The sequence below is a fragment of the Parambassis ranga genome, chromosome 5 (assembly GCF_900634625.1).
Source record: "Parambassis ranga chromosome 5, fParRan2.1, whole genome shotgun sequence".
NCBI lineage: Eukaryota > Metazoa > Chordata > Actinopteri > Ambassidae > Parambassis > Parambassis ranga.
In genome coordinates, this window is record NC_041026.1 from 30195904 (window position 1) to 30204931 (window position 9028).

The window sequence follows — 9028 nt, forward strand, 5'->3', positions numbered from 1 at the left end:
AGGCATATGATATCAGAATCCCCCACTATTACCTTGTCAGTCTAAAATCTCTATTCCGCATTCGTTACTCTGCTAGTAAAGCATCCCAACACACATCTCTTTTGGCCCTTTTCAATCTTATATAAGCTGACCAGTATAGCATAAGATGGAGAGCAATAGATTTTAGATGTTTTGCATTTGACATGGGTGTGGCAGGAATCCTCTGTGTCTCTATTAAGCTTAACTGCCCCACTGGTACGCTTATCAATTTTTATCAGAATGGTAAACAGACATGGTGGATGAATAACAGACATTAGCATGAACAGTGATAGGTATCATCATCATCCACAGTACAAGATTAAGCATGGAATGAAACATGCGCACTGATTCTTACCCTGTAGGCACATCCAGAGATGTAAAATTGTGCACAGAGAAAGTGAAAACTGTGTAAAGTGTATGTGTGTTTTGTGAGCTCAAATAGCAAGACAAATTCTTCCAATAGAATTTAAGAATTTATCCTTTACAAAAAAAGTCATGCACTGTCACTAATTAAAGAATCTACAGATACATGAGTCAGTGATCTGTATTTTGTTGACCTCTTTCCTTTCTTTGTTAAAAAGGCAATACACATGTGGACCTGTTTTTTTTCACTTTATTGACCCTCTATTAGTGTCAAATATCATTTCAATAATGCAATTTATGTGCCCTTCATTTCATATATAATAGGATTAATCCATGTTTTTATTTGTTGGATGATGGGAAGTGAAGTCTGCCAGTACTCTCCCCTGTGTCGACTGTTTTCTATGCTGTACTCCTAAAGCTGTGTGTGTGTGTATGTCATCCTGTGTGCAAGTACTGCATGTCCCCGGTATTCACTCCTCCAAAATGTATTTGCTCCATGTGTGAAGTTACCGGTGGGTTCACCATGCTTCTGCCTTCTAGAAGAACCCACCAAGGCCAAGAACATTCAAATAAAGGTGAACGGCAAATGTGGAAAAAAAAAACAAACTTTGTGTTGTTTTTGACTGATTTGTCCTAAATGTAAAATAGATGCTGTTTTAATAGCAAGGCTGCCAAAAAATACATATTTGCTAATCCGTAGTCGTGACCTCCCTCCCCTCCTCCATGGCATCATTTTCTTAAGACTGGCAGTCTGAGATTAATGCTGCGGATTAAAGCATCAGTCATCTTGAGAGTTGATATTACCCTCCAGAAGGAGATTGAAAGAATTGACAGAGATCAAATCTGGAAAATCAAATGAAGAGATAAAAAAAAAAGATGGAAGCTAAAGTCAGACGGATTAGATATAATATAGTCCCAAATTAAAAGAAGACAGGGTATGTTTTAATTATTTTATAGAAGGATATGGAGGGGGCAAATCCTTCTCAGAAAGAAGGAAAAAATGAGAAAAACAAGATTTTGGATAAGAGTGGAGAAAATTACAAAAAGTAAATGACAAGTAAATTTTACTTTCTCACTGCAGAATGGACTTATCTATATGTTTTATCAACACTACATTGTATTATTGAAATGTAATAATAATAGTAACACTTAGAATATAAACATCAGATTCAGACTATGTATGAGACAGGCAACAAGACAAGCTCCATATGACACTTTAACACCTTAAACAGAACCATTTTTGTTTGTTTGTTTGAGGATGGTTGGCCCCCAAACTCTGTCAGGTACTAATCTGACACTTTGGATTACTGTATGGTGGTAGATAGATAGTGAACAAAATAACAGCTATATAGTTATGCCTGAGACTAGCATGTGTTATCCAGCTAACCACAGACCATATTCATGTGTTATACCACAGCATGTACTCTACGTAGTGACAGATATTCAATTCAATTCAGTTTTATTTATATAGCGCATTTTACAATCAGAAATTGTCTCAAAGCGCTTCACAGAAACTCAGTGTGAGACCCAGAACCCGAGCCACCTTAAGAGCACTGTGGCAAGGAAAAACTCCCTTTAAGAGGAAGAAACCTTGAGCAGGACCCGTCAACTTAAGGGAGAACCAGTCCTGCTGCTAGTCGGCCAGGTAGAGGAGGAGAAGAAGAGGGAGACAGGACAGAGAGGATGAAGAAGAGAGAGAGAGAGAGAGGAGCAAACATGATACAAACATGATACAGTACAGAGCAAACATGACAGCAAGATGAAACAGTGATTATATTATAATGGATATCTATATATATCGTCAGTCCATAAGTAGTAATAGTAATTTGATAGTAATCAAAGCAAAGATGAGCAGCAGGGGCTAGTGAAGTTGATGAGCACAGGAGAGATCAGGGGCCGGACTGCAGGTCAGTATGGGTGTTTAGACCTGTAAAGAGACAGAGAGAGAGCGAGGCACAAAACTACAAGGAAGACAGTAAACACAGATTATGAGACGATATTACCCAGTATGAGCCAGACTAAGGAGTGTAGAGGAGAGGTCAGAGGGTGAGAAGGAAACTGCTCAATGGATCATGTTTGTGCCCCCCGACAATGTAGGCCTAGAGCAGCATAGCTGTGCTACACACTAGGTCTAAGGCTAACTGTACGCCTTACTAAACAGAAAAGCTTTAAGTCTAGTCTTAAAGGTGGAGGCAGTGTCTGCCTCTCAGACCCAGAATGGTAACTGGTTCCATAATAGCGGTGCCTGATAGCTGAAAGCTTGTCCTCCCATTCTACTTCCTAGAAAGTAAACCTGCACTCAGAGATCTGAGTGTCCTATTAGGAACATATGGTACAATCAGGTCCTGCAGATACAATGCAAGTCCACAAAGAGCCTTGTAGGTTAGAAGAAGGATCTTGAAGTGTATTCTTGAGTCCACTGGGAGCCAGTGAAGAGACGCTAGAACAGGAGAGATATGATCCCTTTGGCTTCTTCCTGTCAGAACTCTAGCTGCTGCGTTCTGGATCAGCTGCAGACTGTTGATGGAGTAATGTGGACATCCAGACAATAAAGAGTTGCAGTAGTTCAGTCTTGAAGTGACAAAAGCATGGATGAGCTTTTCACCATCACTCTGAGAGAGGATGCTCCTGATCTTAGTAATATTACGCAGGTGAAAGAAAGCGGTCTTGGAGACCTGTTTAATATGAGAGACAAACAACATGTCTTGGTCAAAGATGACTCCAAGGTTCCTCACAGTCGTACTGGAGGCCAGAGAAATTCTATCCAGAGATAAAGTATTATCTGATAAACTAGTTATGAGATGTTTAGGTCCAAAAACAATGACCTCAGTCTTGTCCAAGTTTAATAGTAAAAAGTTGGAGGACATCCAGTCCCTCATGTCCTTTAGACACACCTGTAGTCTGATTAGCGGTTCCGTTTCTTCAGGCTTCATAGATAAATACAGCTCAGTATTATCAGTATAACAATGAAAGTTTATGCCGTGCTTCTGGATGATGTTTCCTAGAGGGAGCATGTAGAGGGTGAACAGGATCGGTCCGAGCACAGAACCCTGTGGAATACCGTGATTAACCCTTGTACCTGTGGAAGAAATATCGTTAGCATGAACAAAGTGAAATCTGTCAGATAAATATGATTTAAACCAGCGCAGTGCTGTTCCTGTAATCCTGATCTCGTGTTCTAATCTGTGTAGCAGGATGCGTTGATCTTCTGTGTCGATGGCAGCACTGAGATCCAGTAGAATGAGTACAGAGACGAGTCCACGTCCGATGCCATGAGGAGGTCATTAGTGACTTTAAGCAGTGCTGTTTCTGTGCTGTGATGGGCTCTGAATCCAGACTGGAAAGCATCGAGCAGACTGTTCCTATGCAGGTGGTCATTTAGCTGACTTACAACAGCTCTTTCGAGTATTTTGGAGATAAAGGTGAGATTGGAGATTGGTCTGTAGTTTCCTAAGACGTCCGGGTCCAGTGAAGGTTTTTTAAGTATCTGAATGATCACAGCAGTTTTAAAAGCCTGTGGTACATATCCTGTTTCCAGAGACAAGTTGATCTGTCCTAATATAGAGTCTCCGATCAGAGGAATAGCATCCTTGAGGAGCGGTGATGGGATCGGATCCAAAAGACAGGTAGTAGGTTTAGACTTGCTGATGCTGGTGGTCAGCTCAGGGAGGCCGATGGGCACGAAGCAGTCCAGAGTTAGATCAGGATCCGTTTCCAGAAGTGGCGGTGTATCCTCAGCGGTCACAGAGAGATTGTGGTTGATTTGTCCTCTAATAGTGGTGATTTTATCGGTGAAGAAGCTCATGAAGGCTTCACTACTAAGAGCTGCAGGAATGCGAGGCTCCACAGAGCTGTGGCTCTCCTCTGATTTCCAGAGACGTACAACACACATGTTTACATCAGCAGCAGGAAACAGCCTGGCTATAGCGTTAAAGAGAAAGCGCGGGTTGTTCTTGTTTTCTTCTATTAGTGATGAATAGTAGGCTGTCCTAGCTTTGCGAAGGGCTTTCTTATACGTCAGCAAACTGTCTCTCCAGGCCCTCTGGGAGTCACCTGATTTAGAGGACTGCCACTTCCTCTCCATCCTTCGTGTAATCCGTTTCAGTGATCGGATATTTGAGTTGTACCACAGAGCTAGCCTCTTCTGATTTGTAGTTTTCTTCTTCTTCAGTGGAGCAATCCTGTTTAAGACTGAGTGTAATGTGTCTGCAGTGTTGTTGACAAGTCCAGTTCATGTGTAGAATAGACATCATCCATCAACCTACCAGCCCTATTGTATTCCTCTGTGGTGCTATACATTGTTTCTTATGAAGAATGCTTTTTCCCAAAACACATGTAAGACTCCCTAATAAAAAGACCTACAATCTGAACTCACTGTGGTGGAAGATGTTTTGTGACCTGCCATGATATGAAACAACTAATTTCTATCACTACCGGACAAAAGAATGTAAAAATGCATGTCATCCATTACAATGTGTTACATTTGTGGATTATCTGACACAGTATTCAAGGCAGTTTATGACAGGCTCAGTGTCAACCATTTTAAATGCAGGGCCCAAAATCATTATTTTTATATTAAACATGTATGATTACATAAAATGTTTTATACCTTATACCTATTGCTCTTACACTGCTCCTAAATTGGAGAGAGTAGATACAAATATGTCTTAGTTTGTCAGCAAGCCAGTAGATAGAGAATGTTACTACAACTTGACTAAACTCACAAAAAACACCACATTTGGTGATAATACATCCTCAGATATGGCTACATTTATGGTAATGGGACATATGATTATTTTGCCCAATGTTATCTGTTAAAAGAACCCATACCACTAGAAATGTATGCATTAGGAGGTAGGGTTGCAGACGGTGAGGGTAAAGGCAGTGTAGTGGAATTTCACTCAGGAATCCAAGGTTTGAGTGAAGGAAGAGTGAAGGGAAGACACAGACGATATACACTAGGGAGGGAGAGACAATGAGAAACAGGTGAGACACATTAGGGCAGGGCAGAAAATCAACAAGGAGAGAGACACGGGAGGAAGTAACACACACAGAGATACAGGAGGGAACATAACCTTCAAAATAAAACAGGAAATGACCAATACAATTCAAGAAAATACAAATAACATCCTTACTGCTGCCTCCATTTTTGTCTACTATTGCAATGAGACCCCATAAACACCTAGAGATGTCACTAGGGATATATATACACGCACGTTCCATGTTCAAGAACTGAAATATTGACCTCATGGTGCGTTTTGCTGATGAGGATGGGCTGACTCCATCACAAGTCTCTCCTTCAAATATTGTAAGCAAATATTAAAGGTACTTTCATTGTCTCTATGTTTTTTCTCTTTATCATCACAATGGGCTGCATGTAATCATACTGTTATTAATAATAACATATGTTAAAGGTTGGTTCCATTGCCTCTGTGCTTATTATTCTGATGTTGCCCCTGTTCTATCACTTTAGTGATTGACAATTGAAGGATATGAAGCAGAATGCAAATGATAAAGAGCGGTTTGAGATGAAGTAACTTCACATGCCTCTGGCCTTAATTGTCTCTACAGAGGCTATTTCTTCATATCCTATACATATAAGAATAATCAACAGCAGCAGCACAAAGCAGCCTTCCTATTTCAACATCCAATCTGCAGTGAGGGTGAGCTGCATCAGAATATCATTCATTTAATTTCCCCATGAATATCCTGACACAATTGGGCAGTCCTGTGCAAGCGACGACACCAGGACGGATTAATGGGCCTGGAGATTTACGCCGGCACGATCTGAGCTGCTTTGGCTTTTAAGCTCCAATCAAGTGGGGAAATAGAAAAATGATAACAGTATCAAAATAAAAAGAATCTCCAACTGACCATCACAGTGAGAGCTGGCCCTGAGTCTCACTGCTGACAGGCTGCCGCTGTGCTGTGGGGAGTCCTCCAGTAATGCGGATGTGAGAACAAGCCGTTGCAACACATTGAGTCCATCAGACCGTCTCTGACATGATACGTGTGGGTAATGACAACAGGAAAATGAAAAGATGAAGAGAGGAATCAGCCCATGTGTAGACATTCAAGCTGCCAAATAAATTGTTCTGTGAAGAGGCATTTCATTTACAATGCGTCCTTTAAGGTAAACAGTATAAAAACAGAGAAGGCCTACAGCTCAGGAGATGTGGTTATTTTTGTACTGACTGCATTGCATGCCAGAAGTGTCAAAAATTGTCTGCCATTTGAGAGGGCAGGTAGATGTCAGATCCTTTTAATAAAAGCGGCCCCTAAAGCCTCTTATGTTTCTCTCCCCCATGCTCCAAAACCTTCTTATCGTGGCCTTAAGAGGGAACAACAAGCCCGCTGATTAATTTTAGATCTTTTCCATGAAAAGAGTAGCTTACAGTTTAAAGCAATCTCACACAATGTTCAGGCAAGACATAAGGGCAGATTGCATTATACCTCAGGGATGGATATTACACAGGACTGTTTGTCCTGTTTCACCGGCGCATACAGTAAAATCCCATATGGGGATCAGCAGTATCAGTCTAAAAGTGGGACTGCTGAGGCCTCCGTTATTATTAGATAGATGTTAATCCGCGCCTCCCCAGGCACACCTCTTTTTTTACAGATTTCAGCCTCAGTTATACTGTGGCTCTTTTCAGGACTATATATTCTATATAGATATCAGGCTTATATTTGGTTATAATATATAATATATTTTTCTTTCAATTACCCAGTTTAGTTTTGATGGTAACTGAGTTTCTTCTATAAATGCTACATATTCTGTTAGAGACTAACAACCATTTTTTTTTATTATTAGGGCCTGAGCCCTATTGAAACCCTTAGGATTATTATTTTTTCCCCCCGTTTGATTGCATTTTTGGGGGCCTTAACATGCCCCAAAACTCACCAAACTTAGAAAAATTCATTCGCCAGAAAAATTTTGAAATTTGCTGACTTTTGAAATGCACATAGGAAAATGGCTCTATAGCGCCCCCAACGTGTAGCCCTTCTGGTCGGTTTGACACAGGATTATGAAAATTGGCACACATATGTATCACCTCAAGATGCACAAAAAAGTCTCTTGGACCCCCCCTCCAAACCCAACAGGAAGTCTGCCATTTTAAAGTTTGCAGCCATTTTTGGCAATTTGTGACCCTGCTACAAAACTTTTCACGCCTCGCATACTTCATCCGATTGAGCTGAAACTCACTGTGTCCACTTAGGACACCATAGGGAATAGACGCATTCCAAAACTCTTACAAAAGTCTGACAGTGTGGCCGGGGCGTGGCCTCAAAGTTTGGCGATTTCACAGGAAACAGGAAGTCGCTATAACTTCTGTGTTTCCTGTCCGATCTGTACCAAATGTCACATGTATGATCAGAGTCTGACCATAAACACATCTATACAACAATATTGAGGATTTGACACAGCGCTACCTACTGGCTACACAAAATGTTGTGTTTTCATAGGTTTTTGTGCCTGCCCTTTCTGGCCTGTTTTGAGTAGGGTCATGAAAATTGGCACACATGTATCACCCCAAGACCCACAAAAAAGTCTCTTGGACCACCCCTGCAAACCCAACAGGAAGTCCGCGATTTTGAAATTTCTGTTAATTTTTGGCGATTTGTGACCCTGCTACAAAACTTTTCACGCCTCACATACTTCATCCAATCAATCTGAAAATCACTGTGTCCACTCAGGACACCATTGGGAATAGACGCATTCCAAAACTCTTTCAAAAGTATTACCGTGTGGCGGGGGTGTGGCCTCAAAGTTGACCATTCGCCATTACAAAGGAACTCACTGTATTTATTGCCCTAATGCGTAGCCCCTCTGGCCAGTTTGACACAGCAGCATTAAAATTAGCACACATATGTATCACCTCCAGACGCACAAAAAAGTCTCTTGGACCCCCCCTCCAAACCCAACAGGAAGTCCGCCATTTTGACTTATGTGGCCATTTTTTGCTTATTTGTGACCCTGCTACAAAACTTTTCACGCCTTGCATACTTCATCCAATTGAGCTGAAAATCACTGTGTCCACTCAGGACACCATAGGGAATAGACGCATTCCAAAACTCTTTCAAAAGTATTACCGTGTGGCGGGGGCATGGCCTCAAAGTTGACCATTCGCCATTACAAAGGAACTCGCTCTATTTTATGCAGTACTACCCATATACTTCATGCAATGTGGACAAAATCTTACACTACTGCTATGGACCCGAGTCTGAACAGACATATATGCTGATAGGATGATACGGTCATAGCGCCACCTACTGGCAGCAGGAAATTTCTGTTTCCTGCTGCTGATGTAAACATGTGTGTGTTGTACGTCTCTGGAAATCAGAGGAGAGGAGAGCATAGGACAGGAGTGTATAGGACAGGAAACTGGGATGGCCCTGCGGATCGCAAGGTGCGCGAGGGCCCACAATGCTGCTTGCAGCTTTAATTTGATTTTTTGGGGGGGAGAAAAAAAACATAATTACTCCCATAAGCCCTAGCTGGTCCTATCAATGGACCTTCAAAGTTTGAAGATCTGACAGAACTTAGACAAGCATGTATCATCTGCATATTCTCTGCCATGTACAATTAGGCCCTGATCCTTGTACTAGTCATTTCTTTTGCGGCCAGAACCTTTGGACTGAGTGG